This window comes from Protopterus annectens, chromosome 5.part0 (assembly GCF_019279795.1).
Source record: "Protopterus annectens isolate FY-2018-M chromosome 5.part0, PAN1.0, whole genome shotgun sequence".
NCBI classification, from domain to species: domain Eukaryota; kingdom Metazoa; phylum Chordata; order Ceratodontiformes; family Protopteridae; genus Protopterus; species Protopterus annectens.
The window spans coordinates 1,411,803,590-1,411,822,845 of NC_056735.1; the positions used below are offsets into that span (position 1 = coordinate 1,411,803,590).

Genomic DNA, 19,256 nt, shown 5'->3' on the forward strand with positions numbered 1-19,256 from the left:
TTCACTAGTAAAGGTAGTCAGTCCAACTGTCCCTAACCAATAAGGAAGAGCAGGGTGTAGCCATATTGTAAAGTTTCTGAGCTAAAAATAGGCAGACAAGAAATATCATTAATTGTGTCACACTGTGATGTAGTCTTGGGAAAATAAGAGATTTAATGAAAAGACTTCAGAATATATGAGAAAAATTAGGTAATGCAAGACAGAAATTAGGTAGAAATTATAATTATCATAACATTGTGCATGTAAGAAATATGGTCCTCCAAAGTGCCTTTCTACCGTTGTGATACACAGGTACATAGGGGTAGACAGGTATGTGAATCCACAGATGCGTACTTTTAGAGATGTTGTTTTAGCAAATTTTTGAACAGCTTCATGAATGGAGTGCACCATAAGTTATGAAGAGCTTCATTCTACTTTTCCAGTAGAAACATAGAAAAGAAAGGGAGTCACCATATCTGTTAGATGTCCAACTGAAAATCACAGCTTGTGAGAGTTCCTCCAAATGATTGCACTGTACAGCAAGGAAGAGGTTGAAGAGTGCAGCATTATATGCAAAGTGTAGCAGAATAATAAACAAATAGTGTTTGCATTCTAATCAGTGAAGCTTTCTGTTTAAGAGAAGTGAGATAATGGCATACTGCACTCTAACCAGCAGCAAATCAGTTAATTAATTACATAAGGAATACTTGCAATATTTTCATTAAAAAATCAGCATGATATACAAGACAACAGTTCAAGTCCTTCAAATGTTTTATATTAAAATGATTATTAAATACACAGAAAAACAGACATGTTTTAAAAATGCAGTGCACAGCCCAGAATATCCTAATAACATAGTCCTCATTGAACTTTTCTGGATGTTCTTGGGAGTCTCAGTAAAGATGGATGAGTTTGCGGGCCACTCATTACACAGTTATTATCCTTTTGCATTGCTGTTTTACCGGTTTTTTATCCTTAATCCTCTAGTTTATTGTTTTTAGTTTTTTCATTCTTTTCATTTTCCGCTGTGATTAAAGGCTTACTGGTTCTTGTACCAAGCCAGGTTCAAAGTTCCATAGGATTCAGGATTGGGACAGCAAACAGAGACGCCATTACTGCAGAGGTTTAACGACAGCCTTTTAATCTTCATAAGTTCTTCAGATATGTATCTGGGCCCTAAAATAGATGTTTATGATACAAGGACCAAGTAGTGGGCAGGCTTTAAAAGTCATTTGGCTGTTATGGTGATGTACCACATAGCAGAGAGCATGTGTTAACTACAGTCAGACAGAAAATATACTGGAAATATCTCCATTCAGGACAATGGTTTCTTCCTTACTATAAGCAATATACTTCATTCAGAACGGAACAACTTAGTCCAGAGATGTATTTGCAAGAACTCCCTCTCAGGGAAGAAATGGAGTGCACAAAGCAAACTCAGGTGTTCCACAATGAGATTGTGATTCATTGTGCTGCTAAGATTAAAGCAAACTAGACTGGCATGTATGTACTCTAACTCTTTGTAGAAACCGGTTATTCATTACCTGGCCTTGAGTAGTGCTATCAGTATATGCTTACTTTTTCTAGCATCTTGAGCAGAACCAATCAGTTTTAAAATTGCCTCAAGGTGACCAATGAAACAGACTTAAACCATGGGTTCTTCATTAGAATGTCAGAAAAACCTTATGATATGGTAGGAGCAAAAGAGTTCAGGTAAGAGTCTCTGCTCTAGTAGTATCCCAACTGGATTATTTACCATGTGTTCAGTACATGTAAACAGCCCTTCAACAAGCTTTAAGTACTGCTGATGATTTTACCTGCTACATAATTCTCATGACAAAACAAACTTTGAGTAAGACCCTGAGTAGCTATTAACCTGAGTGGGTCTTCCTCACATACTAAAAAATAAACAGTGTTCTTGTGACAGATCCTGACAGTGCACAATTATTGACCATCTCTACAAGGGCTAATCATCTGAGGGTTATCCATCCAGCCATCCATCCATCCATAACCCCTTTTTCCCATTTTTGCTCATGGGGCTGGGGTGTTACTTCAACAGTGACAGTCATCTAGAGCCAAGGTTTACACCACTGGGTAGCTAGCCCTGCTACTGTAGTTCTTCCACATCACACACTCATGTGCACACTCACACCTATGGCTAGTTTAGAGTGTCCAGTCCACCTACTGCATGTCTTTGGAATGTGGGAGGAAACCAGAGCACCCAGACAGAAAACCCACATGAACACAGGGAGGACACGCAGACTCCACACAGAAGGCATCCCAGTCAAGAATCAAACCAGGAAACCTCTTAATGTGAGGCAACAACAACACTATCTGCTATGTCACTTACAATGGGTCAGTAAGACATGCTTTAATCACAGTCTTATTCCCTGATGATAATGTAACAAAGAAAGCACCTGGTAAAAGACAAGCAGTGCTCTTGGTATCATTTTATCCACAGAAGTCATGGCTACAGGAATTAGGGCAACCAGCATTTACCTTGGTTTGTCACAGGGCCTTGATAGAGAACCATAAACAGATCTGATTCCACACCACAAAACAATATGTTTTTCTGATGCTTAGATATTTTACTTTTACAGTCTTCACATGGAGATTGAAGGAAAACATAAAAAGTGCAAAAATATCTATTTGGACATGGCATACTGCTTCTGCAAATGTGGGACCAACAAGTACATAATGCAAAAAGAAGGTACAACATAAAAAATATAGAGAGATATATTATGAAATTGTCAGGGTTAGAAGGACATACAGCTGGTACTGAAGAAATTGTAGTAGCACTCAATATCTGTAGTTACCACCTTTAGGTTGAGAGCTTAGAAAACTCATTCATAGGTCACTGGTAAGTTGGCATTAATTTAAGTGGATATCTATCGTTAGAAAGCAGTGATACATGGAATTGTGCTATGAGTTTCACCTCGTAGAGCCCTTCTGTCATCTGAGATATGATACATGGAATACTAATTTCCGTTATCCTGCAACAATACTTCTATATTCCACATTAGCAAGGATAACACCAGTGAAATATTCCGTGTCATCATTGCTTCTTTGAGCATTTTTAATTGAAGTTAGCTTATGTCTGCAGCAATAGTAAACAAAATCAGAAATCCCATTGTTTCCACATTCACCTTTTCACAGCAGACTCCATTGACTAAGATTTGGCTTCTTGGATTTTCATCCAAGAATCACAGCCAGACCAAATCCCTTCTATATTGTTGTCTCGTGTACTAGCATTGAAACTTTAACAAGTATAGATCACTTTTTTTCAGTAAGTTACACCTGCCTTTCATAAACTCAGTGGCCCTCTCACTACTTCTTTTAATAAACATTGAGTAATTCTACTGGCCTAAAAACTAGGTACTCCCACCAATCTCTTTAACATCCATGGCTTAATAGAGTTTGTCAACTACACTAAATACCACTTCTTTCAGATGCGTAACAATCAGGCACTTATCTGCCTTAAATGATCGACATAAGAGTTTCCAAGTAGTTTCTCTGTTTCCATTTTGTAATTATAGCATGTTGTATACTAACAATATTAATGTGCCTGCTTGATTTGTGATCAGTTGCAAATGGTAAGGCAAAAGTTAAAATGTGACACAGGGAAAAGAAAAATGTGCATAATGTTGTAGAAGCTTCTGATTATTACAGTGAAATGTTTTGAGAAGCCTAGAGTTAACATAAATGGGGCAGGTAAGCAAGCAAGCAGTTTGCCAGCCATGTAGTCAAAATGGAGTTGAACACTGGGTCAGCTGTTTCAACAATGTTTCAAAATGATTATGTGGTACTTTATAGTAAAGAACATCTGAACTCTTCTGTCCATCTCAAGACATACTCAGATGAAAAGGCTACTCTGCTCTGAGTTTTAGTGGTGGTTGAATTTGTTTGTGCGTGTAGGTAATGCTGGCAGAGCACATATTGTTTCTGCTTAAATATTATTAGCTTGAACGTCAGACTTACTGCAGATAATGACATTGTAGTTTTGGATGTATAGTTGTATTTTTCAGTTTGGCTGAAAGTGCTGCAATAAGTTATAAACAGACTAACAACTCTACTGCAAACGCAAAATTCTTACCCATTCACCCTACAAGAAACATGCCTTTTGTCAAATACCAAGGCTATGAAGCTGTTAAAATGGACTTGTCAACCATTCTGAGCAGCAGGAAACTGGAATTGGCAGATTCTCTTCAGGAAGATAAGACCGTGCTTATGCAAGCAAAAAATAAAAAAACAAAAAAAACAAAGAGTCCTCATAGACGCAGAACTGTTTTAGCATACAGATGTTGATGATGATCAGAAAAGTAAATTAATTATACATTGATTATTCATACATCTCAGGCAAGTCTTTAATACTGTGCATTAGAAAAGGATGAATCCTACTGCTGGGATCCCTATTCTGCATGAGATAATTGGGAAACATTCTGTAGTTCCTATCAGAAGCAGTAGAAATCTTCAACTCAATTCATGATTACAGGTTACAGTTATATTCTGGCAGCTCTCTGGGTGTAGATTTTTATTGTTGCTAATCAGATAAAGAATATTTCACATACATTGTTACATAGCTTACTGCCTCATTTAAACCAACACATATACCCGGGTTTACAATCTGTGTGATATGGTGGCTACACATTAAAATACATGCCGGCTATACTACCTGCTTGTTTATGTTCATAATGCTGTCAGCACAAGAGTTTAGTTTATTTTAAATAATCTCTTCTTTAAGATTCACAGAAATGTTATTACCATCTTTAACTTAATGGTTATTTCAACATTACAAGCAAAACAAAAAGGCAACAGCAGGAAGCACAGGCATCTGAAAATAAAAAAATATATATTTTTGATCTTTGCACAAGGGAGCATAACCAAGGATTCAGAAAGACTTACTTCAATGCAGAAGCCTTATCTTGGTAAGGTTCTGTATCACACTAAGATTTTGTGATTCATAGATGGATGTACTATTGAGGTTTTCCCCCTCATGGGGCCTCAGTGCTGAGAGTGGACTCTCTGGTGAAGCGGAATGATGATGTAACAGTCTAGAGAGTCTGCAGCTCCAAATTTGCCTAGCCAAGTAAAATTTTGCACTAGGAGGAAAAAGTGAAAACAGTCAAAAGACTATGGCAGCTCCAAGAAATGCTCAAGAGGTGATATTGTTCAGCTTGTCAGAGAATGCACAATCTTGAATCACACAGTCTTCAAATTCAAAATCCTGAGACCATTATAATAAAAGACCAAAATTCTGAAGATCACAATATTGAATTCCTAGACTTTTCCATGTTAGCACTTGTTGCTGTGACCATACCCCCTGCAGGATCTGTGTTAACACGCATTCCTGGGCTCAGACTGGAAAGGGCTTCAGTATTCCAGAGTTTTAGGCATTGTGGTCTTCAGAATTTTGGTCTTTCAAGACTATGGTCTCAAGATTTTGATTTTCAAGCTTGTGTGGTTCACACACACACACACACACACACACACACATATATATATATATATATATATATATATATATATATATATATATATATATATATATAGGTTTACTATTGAAAACACGAACGGCACTTGGGCGAAAGTCGGATAGTCGAACTTATAAGGTCATAAACAAAGATGTCGAAGACAAAATAATCAATCTAAGAACGGTTTTAACATGGGTCGAGGTAGGGAAGATGTTTGTAGTAGGGAATAATACTGAACACCTACCTCGACCCATGTTAAAACCGTTCCTAGATTGATTATTTTGTCTTCGACATCCTTGTTTACGACTTTATACGTTCGACTGTCCGACTGTCGCCCAAGTGCCGTTCGTATTTTCAATAGTAAACCATATATATATATATATATATATATATATATATATAGAGAGAGAGAGAGAGTTCCCCTTTATATGACTGAATTAACATAAGCCTGAAAACAAAAGCCTGAAAAGTCAAAAGCCTGAAAACACAAAAATACATAAACTGACTTTAAACAACAGAAACCATATTAATTTCCACTAAGTATAAGCAGGAGGGCAAGCCCCCCTGCACCCCCTGCTACTTAAATATATCAACTCCAGGATTGTACTTCCACTAATACCTGATATGATCTCATGCCTATTATATTATATTATATTATATTATAATATATTATATTATATTGTTATATTATATTGTTATATTATATCATATGCATTTATCATATTATATTACATTTACTATATCATATTATAAATTATCATATATCTCTATATCTATCTACATATAGGTCCCCTTCAGAATATTGAAACCCCATATCTGTGAAACCCGTTTCATTGAGATGAGAATATCAAATCTTCATTTACACAAAACCTTAAACCAGCGAAAAAGTTCACCAGGAAAGTAACCGCGTGGCCACCTTAGAGGTATTTGCCCTTTTTCCCACGAAAGTGCAATCTCTGAGTTGGTATATATAGTTAGGGTGGATGTGGGGGGCTACGCCCCCCACTTTGGTGGGATTTAATCACTCTGTTGTGTGTATGTTGTCCTGGTGGTCAAGTGGTTACTTTCCCAGAGAATGTTTTTGCTGGTTTAAGGTTTCTCATAAATGAAGATTTGATATTGTCGTCTAGATGAAACAGGTTTCACTGATATGGGTTTTTGATATTCTGTAGTAGGCCCTACATATATGTGTGCATATATATATATTTTTTATTTATTTTTATTTTTTATTTTTATTTTACATTTGTTGACCGGGCTAGTCTAGCTGGATATATGTCCATTTTCAGTAGAGGCCCGGGGAGATAAGCTCCAACATTCAAAATGAAATTACATTAAAAAAAAACATGTGAAAAAACTTTACAGCAGTACATGAACATAGGCAAATAAAGATAACATTTTAACTGGTGACAAAGTTATAAAGTACAAATTGCAGAAAGTAGAACATTTAGATAAGAATATTATTACAAAATATTGCTTAAAGTGGTATTTATGGTGAATACTAGCATAATGTATAGTAATAGAGGATACAGGATAGTATGAAGAAGCCTGGCAGATATGATAGTATATCATGTGGTATAAGAAGTGGAAAGAATACATATATATATAAACAACTACATATGTGTATATATATATGTATATATATATATATATATATATATATATATATATATATATATATATATATATATATATATATATATATATATATATATATATATATAAATACCTATATGTAGATAGTGAGAAGGAGATATAGAATCAGTGAATGTAAATATGAGGTAGATACAGTGGTCTAAAAGATGAAGAATGTAGTCAGGTGTCGGGGGCTAAAGTTAGTCAGGATTACTACAGGGGCACAGCCATTGTGATTTAAGGTAGAGTTTAAGTTTCTTTTTAAAGAGAGATTTTGAGGGAATAGAAGAAAGTTCATAGGGGAGGAGGTTCCAGTGTTTTCCAACAGTGTTAGAAAAGAGGGAGTATCCAGCTTTGTTGTTTGCTTTGTCAATATTTACAAGAAGTTTGTGTGCTGATCTTAGGGAGTTTAGGTTGTGGTAGGGGTGAATAAGAGTAGATAGTATAGGTGTTTTGTTAGGTTGATATAGAAGTTGATGGGTTATGGCTAGATGATTAATTTTTAGTTGTTGCTGAAATTCTAGCCAACCTAGTTGTTTTAGATTAGTACAGTGGTGGGTTCTAAAAGGGTTGCCTGTGGCAAATCTGGCTATGCTGTGGTAGGAGTTTTCTAGCTTAAACAGATTATTTTTTGATAAGTTAGTATAAGTGGGTGAGGCATAGAGAAGGGGTGAGATAAGATGTGAGTGGGCAATAGTTATTCTAGAATCTGGAGTGAGGAAAGGTTTGATTTTGTAAAGAGAGCCTATTTTTTTATTAATATTTTTCAAAGTGTTGCTTATGTGGGTATCGAAGTTAAGGTTGTTGTCAATGGTAATGCCTAGTAGTTTTGTAGTATAATCTTGTGATATAGGTGTGGCATTTTTAGATGTTATTGTAAAGTCTATGTGGGGAGATTTACTGGAAGGTGTGAAGAGGAGGAGTTTGGGTTTTTTTTGGGTTTAGTAGGAGACAGCGTTGAGAAAACCATTCTTCTACAGAATTAAAAATGTGTTGAGTAATATATATATATTGGTTTAGAACCAATGGCAGACCAGCAACTTGTATTTAAATGTAAAATTCACAATGGCAGTTTGTTCTGAAGAAGTCATACTAATTGATGAAAGCGCTTAACCTGTTTGTTTTATTATTTTTTAATATTAAACTATGATTGCAGACTCGCAACGCTGTGCTCTTTTATTTTTCTTGGTTTGGTGTGAGCACTTATAGCACCATTTTTTTATATAATATATATATATATATATATATATATATAGAGAGAGAGAGAGAGAGAGAGATATCTAGATATATAGATATCGAGATAACTATATAAATTGATATATAGATGTGGACCAACTTTGCTCTAAATTATCTTTATTTGACATCTGTTTAGTCAACAGCATTTGGCTGACTAAACAGTTGGTTGAGAGATGTGCACAATTCTTGTGGCTGGGGAGAATGCCTTTTCCCCAGTATTGCACAGTCTTGTAATTAGTATATATAATTAGTGGGGAGGCAAGGTGGCTTGTTCCCCTACAAAAGAACAATGCTTTTCGGTTTTATTTTTAGTGTAAAAACTGCATGTGCCAAACGTTTGTTTGTCAACCTTTTGTGGTCAGCATTTGGAAGGTTGACATATGGGTTACATGAAGAAAGTGAGTGTGTGTGTGTGTGTGTGTGTATGTGTGTGTAGTGAGTATATTATAAAATGTATTGTGTGTATATATATGTGTATACATATATATATATTTTATATATATATATATATATATATATATATATATATATATATATACACATATCTATATATATATCCATATATATATATATATATATATATATATATATATATATATATATATATGTATGTAGTTCCCCTTCATATGACTGAAACTACAAAAGCCTGAAAACACAAAAAATACATATACTGACTTTAAACAACAGAAACCATATTAATTTCCATTAAGTATAAGTATTTCCACTATATCAGTATACAACCATGTTTTATTGCAGTTAAATATATTACTAAATGAAATAAAACTAGTGACTTTTAATGCCAAAACAATAAGTTTCATTTGAATTAGGAGGTGAGAACATGGAACATTTTTCTGAGTAGCCACCCTAGGGCTTGTATCAGTGAAGCAAATGAACTCACTAAACAGGTTTGTTGCAAAACTAAATTTCATAACTACTTTGTCAAAACTATGTTCAGTATGGAATTCTCTAATGACAGCAGTATGGTTCATGGTGTGGATCTTTATGGAATGTACAAGGGTAACTGTTAAAGAAATTGTTTGAAAAATGAAATGCAAGCTTATATATCTTCTTCTTCTCTTTTCTGCTTTTCCTGTTAGGGGTCACTACAGTGGAACAATGGTCCGCAGAATGATTGACAGTGGAGTTTTACTGTGTTGAGTTGCCAGGCTAGCACCCAGCCTTCAACAGAAGGCACACACACATGCTCACACACTCACACCTAGGGCCAATTTAGAGTGTCCAATCCACTGACAGCATGTCTTTGTAATGTGGTAAGAAACCAACATACACATAGATATAAAAATACATATGTACATAATTACTTTGTATGCATGTATTTACAAAATTTAAAAGCATACATTTGTCATTCACCATAACTTATCACTGAAAGAACATGTATTAGGAAGTGTGGATATGTTTAAAAAGACCCCTTGAGTCAATAATAAAAGGTTATGTCTTACCATAACTTGGCATCTGTGTTGTCTGTTTTCATTCCTTCCTAGGATAAGATCCTGAACCCGACCCGCAGACCCTGCCCGGCCACACCCCCCAGACCCAGATGTATATTAGTTTTTAATTACTGCTGACCCTGATAGCACAGTGGCACAGAGGATGGTATTGCTGTCTCACAGTGCTTGGTTCTCTACTATGGTTCTCAGATGGGGCATCTACTCTGTAGAGACTGCTTATCATCCCTTTGTCTGTGTGGGTTTTTACTATGTGCTGTGGTTTCCACCTACATCACAAAGACATGCTGGGGTGAGCTGGCAATCCTCCAAGTTACCCAAAGGCTTGAATGACTGCAATATGAGCATTGTTCAGTAGACTGCACACCACTTGAGATTAGTTTCTGTGCCTTAAAACTCATATGTTCTGGGCTAGGCTTCCTCTGACTCTGACTTGGATTAGGCAGGCAGTCAGAAAAATGAAAGAATGAATGCTTACTAACCTTTTATTTTGAATGTGGATAGCAACATTTGTTGGTTCTTATTCTGATGGTTATTTCACATAGTAAATGTGAAATCTTTTAGATTTATGAAAATAATTTTAGCCTGCATCTGAGAAATAACAGTTTATACACTTAAGATGTTGCCTAGAGAGCTGACTTTTATAAGTTTTAACTCATCATATTGAATATTCGTAGAGTTATGAAGGTATCATTGGGGATTCATTCAGTTTTTTGACTGTAAAGTCACCAAGTGGATTCTTGGATCTCACACTGCTATGTGCAGTACTTTACCAAACCACTCTTTGCACTGCATAATCGAGGTGTTCCCCTGTCCCAAGCTGCAGTGACCTTGGACTTGGGTAATTGTTCATGTGAGCAGGGGGCACAGATCCTTGCATGGGTGTTAGTGATGTTTTAAGGAAAGAATACATAACTGACACATTGGACATATTACTGTCAGTGCATATTGACTAAGTCCTGAAGGATAAGATAACCGTGTTAAATGTCTTGTAATGAGTAATGATGTCATTTGGTAAAATCCAGTCAGTGGAAGGTGGGAAGAGTTTTGTATTACTGTGAAAGCAGATAATTGTATTTCACAGGAAGGGGTGAATGTACAGGGTTCAAATAAGGGCTGAGTGATTATCTAATATGACAAAAGGGTGATGAGGATGACAAGGGCTGTTCTTGGTGTAAAGGAAGCATTGCATTATACAGAGTTCCCATGTCATGCTTCAGCCGCCACTGGTTTTCTGGTATTTCATACAGGCACCTAGAACAACAGTTTGCATTGTTTGGGATCACAAGCCCTAGGTCTTTCTTCCACAGTCCCCTATACCTACTTTCCAAGCACTGCAGACTTATGGTTTGATTAACCACAATTTATAAAAAAGGCCTTAGTCCAAAACATCAAAGTACTAGAGGAAAAGAGGCAAAAGAAATAAGACTGTGCACCCCGCCAACCCAGGAGTGTGATAGCAGGAGAGTAACACCTGTCTGATGTGGTTTATCTAATTGCATACAAAACCATCAAAGCTCATTTGGTTGAGCCTGATAAAGCAAACAGGATTCCAGTGAAAAGTATTTACAAGGAGGGGCAAGGTGCACCTTTTGCATTTCCTAACCAGTATTTTGTTGTGTCTTTCGGCTTTTCCCAGTTAGGGGTCAACCAGTATAATGATTTGAAAAGTCACCATACCTAAGGGATAATTAGAACTTGATTATTAGATGCTTGTATGTTTTTTTTCATTCCTGATTGAAATTTCGCAAATTTGTCTGCAGTTATATGAAAGATTACCATAGCTATCACATGACTGAGCAGTGAGCAGGTCAGAAGAAAGGAGTGTGCTTTTTGATTCAAATCAAAACGTTGAAAACTAGCAAAATTATAAGGTTATGCTTGCTACTTTAGCCACTAGTCTGAGTCATGACTTTAGTGTTGTTCATTATTTCTGCACCAGATTTTCACCATACTGCATGTACAGTCATTTATTGCAAAACAATAATACAAAATAAGCACACTTTACTTTGAAGATGATTCTTGCACAGGAAATGTGCAATGACTATGCCATTTGTAAAAAATAAATAAACAAACAAAAGGAAGCAAAGTAGAGTTTTTTCTGCATTTGAAAAAGTCATATTCATATTTTTGAGGCCATCTAAAGTAAAGTCTCCATTCTAAACATTGAAAACCACAAGTATTAGAATATTACCTTCTATGAATTAATGGTAGCCTGATAACATTTACATTGTCATTCTTTTTGCTGCAGATTGTAAATGTGTTTTTGTGGCTCATGTTTACAAAGACACATTAAAATATGAGTGTTCCTGTTTTAAGTAGTTTCATTAAAGTAAATGTGAAGTCTCAACAGGGATAGAAGAAGTGTTTTAATTTTAATCTGAAGATTGGCAACTGCCATATTCATTATATGGCTCAAAATGGTGATGTTCTAAGTTTCAGATTGAAAATTCAGTTACTAGGCTGTTTATGACAATTAAATGCAGGCTCATAACATTGCTAAATATCAGTAATCTGAAACTTGCCTAGAGAACTCACCGCATAAACTGTCTCTCTGTCAGTGTACAACTCTGTCATGATTAATGGTTTTGCTGCCATCATACAATACCACAGTTTGAAACTGATGTAAATGATGATATTTTCATAGTTCAGTAGGTAAGGGCCATCAGATAGCATTTTGAAATCAAGGCCAAGCATATTAACTGTGAGAGTATGAGTAAATATTTGTCATTTTATTTTAATGATTTTTTTATACTTTCCCCCATGCTTACTCTCAGATGTGTCATTTCATGAATGGCCCTCCTGTTTGACCCCTGAACTTTAACCACTGATCCCTAATAAGCTCTGCTTCCAGGAGTTGTGTTTATGGGGAGAAGCTTGACACTATATTTGGTCTCCCCAGTACCAGCCACTAGTATTAGTTGAAACAGACTGACATGACGTCTTGAACCCAGGTGGATCTCCAAGGAACCAATCAAGAAGGCAAGTGTATTTTCCTCCTGGAAGGAGGATGGGAGGTACAATGTCACCATCATTGCTATCAAGACTTCCCTCCTTTTCCTCCTCTGGACTCACTCACACACTCTTACATTATAACCACAGTCTCAGGTAAGAAGTTTGATTTTACCAGGTTTTATTCCTCACACTAGATCTGATCAAAAGATATCACCTACGGAAAACCTGTCACACCCAAGCATCCTTCTAATACTCTGAACCCATTATTTCACCTGAGTCACCTGTGCTGCAGGAAGAAATCCAACCACTGTACTAATGCATTTGTGTACTGATAAATTAAACATAACCTCACCATTTATTAACAATTTTGAACAAAATATTATTAACACTTATCGTAGGGATCTACTACCAAAGATGCTGTTGAGCATTTTCTTTTAAAAGGATGGTTTTATTGTCACAATGTGAAATCTTCATTTAGGAGAGAATGAAGACATGATAGAAGTGGTATCATATATACTGCACAAAGAAAATGTTGGCCTAAAAATTTAAAAAGAGCCTCCCAGAGCCTTTGCAGCTCTGTGGTTCATAATTTAAACACCAAGTGGTACCGACCAGAAAGGTCAGAATTTAAGAAGAGCTGCAGCTGTGAATCTTTTGAATAAAATATTCTGAATTGTTGAAAATCCCTAGAAAATAAGGTAAGAATAAAAGAAATGACCACAGTTTGAGGTTAGCTCCTAACGGGTGGTGCTACACTACAGCACACTGGATCACATTCCCCAGCTGTGAAATTTTGTGCCACAGTGAGTGCCCCCATGGTTGACTTTAGGCAGAGGTAGAAATTTTCTGTCTTTTTTGCTATACTGTAAAAGTCACAGCTGCAGATCTTAATTTCTGACCTTTCTGGTTGCTACTACTTGTGGCCTAAACAATGAACCACAGAGCTGCAAAGGCTCTCAGAAGATCTATGAATTGTTGCCTATATTGCAGTGGTTAGGACCAATAAGAATGCTCAGAAACTCTGAAATATGGAAGTTAATGGTCAATGTCAGGAATACATTATTGGTGACAACATTAAAGTTCCATTTTGTACTAGGTAATTTTTTGTACCATGGCAGGTTAGCAGATATCATATCTGTCAAATGTTCTTGATTTTACCTCATATTTTTGCCGCTTCCCTCAAAAGGAGTTTGATTTCTGGTAGATCACTGAAGATTGCAATCAGTCAATAATGCAAGACATTAGAGTTCATACTTCTTATTTTTCTGAAAATGAATGTTGATGCAAACTCTGTTTCTTAATTAACTTCTAGAGTGAATTAGAGAAGTGTTGGAAAGTTGTCTCTGATTTTGGATTTTTGTGCTCCCTTATTTTTGGCTTTGCCCCCAATTCTTGTGCAAAGAAGTTGAGAGGTATGCCAGATATTCATACCTCTCAGCTGTTCCACATGATTTTACTTCTTTTTATCTTTTTTTTTTTTTTGTCTGTTCTTTGTATATCTTGTGGTTTTCTAATATACATCCATACAAATACTGACAGACATTTGAGTTTCAGACTTCAAATATTTCAGAAAATGCATGGTAATGCAGAATCTGTTTTTTAATACACAGCTCACGAATACATAATTTTATGGTGTGCCCATTGTTATTTAGTTTAGTTTATTTTATGTTATTTTATAAAGGACTGACATGTAAGATCTGCACAAAGTAGCTGTAATTGCTGGAGTTGTCAGAGCAGGAACGTGACTGCTGTTTGCTTATTATTCTAGCTTTGCAAGACTAAAGTGATTTGTGTGAATCGACTTGGAATAATTAATTGTGTGGCTACTGTTTATATAGAACAATGATGAAATACATTACATGACCATCATTTTATTTCACTCAGACATCTGAGGTGTATGCAGACATGTCTATAGTAGCTGGATAAGGGTGGAGGTGTCTGAAATAACTGACCCTCTTGTTATTTTCTGTTTAAACAGTCATTATTCTGGCTTTGTATGACTAGTGTGCATTTGTGTGACATAAGATGAAATACTTTTCTGTGTGTTTTTGTGAAACAAACTTGAAGTTCATCACTGTGACTGTGATTATTATTATTGTTTTTGTTTGTTTACTACAATACGACATTTTAGGTGTACAAAGTAGATATAGTAGATGTAATTCGTAGGTGCAGAGTCCATCTACAGATAAAAATTACTTAACTCTGCTATTGTCTGTTCCCTATTAATCAACAATCACTGATTTAACGTAGCAGACATAATGACAAAATTATGCACTTTATTTGATGAAATCTGTGGGAATTAATTCATTGTATTTAACAATAACAAGATATCTGTAATTTTTTACACTTTCCATCATAAACCTAAGCATTGCACATAATAAATGGTTATCTTTAATGGTACGGCATGAACAGGATATGTATGAAACAACTGCTCATTGGCACAATGGCATAGTGAATAGCATTGCCATCTATTGCCATCTTATAGTGCTTGGCTCAGCTTGTGTTCTTAACTGTGGATCTCTGTGGGTTTATCCTTTTGCTCTGGTTTCCTCTAACACCCCAGAGACATGATGTAGGTGAGACATTCCCCCAGATTACCTGCAAGTAAATGTGCAACAGTTGTTCCTCTTGTGGTAGACATTTCCTGTCAGGGTCAGTGTGTGTGTGTGTGTGTGTGTGTGTGTGTGTGTGTGTGTGTGTGTGTGTGTGTGTGTGTGTGCGTGTGTTTAATATAAATCACTGTTTCTGTCTGTGTACAGAAACAATACTGTCAAGCGTATGCATAATTATTCTGGACAGCAGTAAAAAATAACACTTAGCATTATAAAATAACCAGACTGTATGAGCTTCTGGAAGCCTGATAGCCCCCATACCCCAGGCTATATAAGTGTATTTTAGCACCTATAACCTGGACTCTACCTACTCTAAAAACTAACCACATTCAGAGGTATGCACAGGAAGTCAGTGTAGCATGTGCAGGGAACTAGGGACTGTGTGGTCTTTATTTATTTACCTTTCTTTACAGACCTCAGAGGTCTACACAGAAAGTTGCTATAGCTTATCTAGGGGCAATATATTGTTTAAGAGCAGCATTTTGGACTATATTGCCATGATTATTATCTTTTCTACCTTCCTTACAATCAAACATTAGATGTATATAGAGGTGGGAGAAATAGGCATGCTGTTTACATATGTGCAACAGGAAAAGGTTAAAATATGTTACTATGTCTTGTTTGCTCTTTGATTTTCATAAGTCTGACATCAAAATGGTGCAAAGAAGATAGCTGTCTTTTGGGAGTAGGGAAGAGGTAACATGCTTTATATATGTCTGACAGTAACCACCTCAAATATCTCACTATGGCCATTTGTGCTATAACTGTCATCCCAATGCAACACTAGAGAGATGTATACAAGGGGGCCTTTTTTGTGTAAGGGGAGTATGGAGGCAGGCACTATTCCCAAATAAGATTTACATATCCTTAAAAGCATTTGTCTGCTCAGTTTATTGTGAATTGCTATTTTGTCAAACACAACGTCTTTCTTCATTGAATGCAAAAATAAGACTGAATGTCTTTCCTTATTCATGTTTTTTGTTCAGGCCACCACCAAATCAAAAGGTTGGAAAAAGCTTTAAATGCACCTTAGAGCATCTATAACCACATAATTTCTGGGTGCCTAGTAGTCCATAGAACACCAGCATAATTCAACTGTTTATCCCACAGTTGTTACAGTGCCCTCTTGGTCAGTTATGGTATGTTGCAATGTTTCATGAAAAAGGAAGTTTGAGCAATAAGACTACATTTCTTTCTTTAGTTATACTTCCTGTTCATTATGTGATCATTGGTTACATAAATTGTAAAAAAGGAAAAAAAAAAACAAGCAAACAAAAACCTCTAAAAACATCTCCACTGCATTTAGTAGAAACATGGGTTGTAGGGGTTGCTAGACCCACAGACCGTCAACTTAATTCATTTATTTCTCTCACATTCATCACAGTGCAGTGTAAGCCAGTTTTAGTGTGTTGAAAGGTTGCAGAAAAGCTAAAGACTAGGACAAAATGTGAGATGTGGCAACTCAGGGGATGTGCATGGGGGAAAGAACATTTGTCAGTAGGGGAGGTACCATAGATCCCTTAACCTAGGATGCCATTTTTTTATTCACTTGCCTCACCAGCGAGCTATTGTTTCCATTTTGTGCTCCAACAAGAAAAGGAACATGGAGCCACTACTGCCAACACTGGCCCCCAAGGAGTGAAGCTGTCTTTAGATGAGGGAAAAATATGGCTTTGAAGTACTATATGGTAAAAATTTGGGATGATAGTTCACAGTAGGCACTTGGTGGAGATAAGAAAACAATGTCAGATGTCTATTGCAGGCAAAATGATCACAGTTATTTATTTCAGAAAGTCAAAACGGTAGGATGAACATCCTTCTCTAAGCATGGGAGTTATGTAATGCTGCAGAATTGTGTACCATCAGTATTATTCTCAGTTGGTCTGGGCTTCTATGTGAAGGTAGAAAATTGCAGTGTAGAAGGAGAGGGACTTGCATATGTTAATGCAAACCTACAGTGTGAACAAGGCCATTTTCCTTATTTTAGATACTGACACTGGTAGTTTGGACACTTGTCAGTTTACGGTAATGGATCAGTAGTTCACTAGCACTGAAGTACTGGATAAGTGTTGTATCTGTACATTAAACCATTCTCAACAAAGCCGGGATTTAGTGTACACTGCTATCTGCAATGCGGTAGTGAAGGGGGTCTTTATTTGGAAACTGTATTTTATTTTTGGAAACAACTGAGAGGCATGATCTGGTTAAGAATTTCCTGTCAAGAAACATTTCATCTACAAATTCTCAAATGTGACTGAAGATGAGCATTTCTGTTGACATGCATCGTAGATAATAAAGAGGTTTGCCTCTTCTTATCACTGTATTCTAATTCTTTTCATCTTGCATGTCTAAGTCAGTTCCACAACTAACATTAAAAGCAGTTACACTGTTAAGTCAGTCTTGATAGGGTGGTTACTGACCTACTAATGGTGAAAAAACAAAGGTTGTGTTCAGTTAAGTTACCACCTTCTGGCACCTTTTGGCACCTTAGATCATGAATCTTTCTGGAGCATTAACAGACCTATTACAGGCAGTCCAGCATTGTACTGAAGTGGTTTGCTTTTTACATCTCTGTTCACACCCAAAGAGTAGTCTCCAATGGTTAATTCTTTAGAGAGAGAGAGAGAGAGAGAGATACTCTTGGGAGTGCGGAGTATGTCAAAAATCCATTTTGCCACTCCTTTTGTTCACATTATACATGCGGCTTTTGTAGTGTTGCACTCTTTCTACCATCATTGCTAGTTCTTTCCATACAGTTTTTGTACTCCTTCCTACCATCTTTGGTAGTTTCCCTTCTCCTTTCGCTTTTTCTTTCATTCAAAAAAAAATCCTATATATTTTTTTCACTATCTTGCCTGAGTGTGGGTGTGTCCGACAATTTCTCCGATGAGACTGTGCTTTCCGATTTCTTTAAAGTTATGACTGACAAGCTTAAAAAGTGCCAGAAATTCATCCAGAAAATTCCCATCTCTGACAGGCATTCTTTGTGTGTTTTCTGTTTGAGCCCAGTACATTTACAAGAAGACTGTTCTATTTGTCATGGATTTGATCACAAAACCAAGCTGAATGTAAGAATAGATTGATTTTGAGAGGTATGTTACCTTCTGCCTTCACGGAGACCATCTTTGGTGTTCACAGGAAGAAAAGTAGAACAGATATATTCTCTCACACTTCATCCTCCTCTTCAATTTTAACAGAAAAGTCAAAAAAGAGAAGTAGTTCAGTGCCACCTTCTTCCACGGCACCGTCCATTAAAGGGCAGAGATCATTAGTTCATTTAAGTTCCTCTGAACTGACTGATTCTAAACATATTCCTTTGGTACCAGCAGTACCTAAAGAGCCAGTAGCCTTACAGAAGTCTGCATCTTCAGCACTGACACCCTCAGTACCAAAACATATGGACAAGCACCTAGCAGAGTGGAGCTCTCCCTCAGCATCGACTTCCTTGGTGCCAGTCAAACCATTTCAAGACCAGTCACTGTCTAGGACAGTTTACTTTCCTTCTATTGATCCGTATGTGGATCAACTGCCTTCTCCATTTTTACAGAGGCCTAAATTGCCCTCGTGTCTTTCTACCTGTTCTACCGAAAGCCAGATAGAATTGAATGTGGAGAGGCTGGTGAATAGAATACTCTGGATGAGGGGTCTGTCAGGTACACCTTCTGTTCCAGCCCTTATGGTCATTGGAACCCAAACTTCCTTTACCCCACCTTCTGTTCCTCCTCTAACTCCCTCTGAGACCTTGGAGTTTTAGACTCCAAACTTCCCGGTGCTGACTGCATTGGTTCCAAAGATGCTCTTACCTCCTGAATTGGTGATCACTGTGAGCTCTTTGGCTGTTTTGGATCCAGAGACCTTTTGTGGCTGGGTCTGTGTGGTCGACTCTGGGGAACAGACTTCGACTC

General features: G+C 36.7%; 1 protein-coding gene across 1 annotated transcript in view; it reads left to right on the forward strand.

Annotated features, from left to right (window-relative positions):
- Positions 1–19,256, forward strand: part of MAML2 (mastermind like transcriptional coactivator 2) — a 1,294,417-nt gene that overhangs the window by 804,612 nt on the left and 470,549 nt on the right. The gene's annotated exons all lie outside the window — the stretch shown is intronic.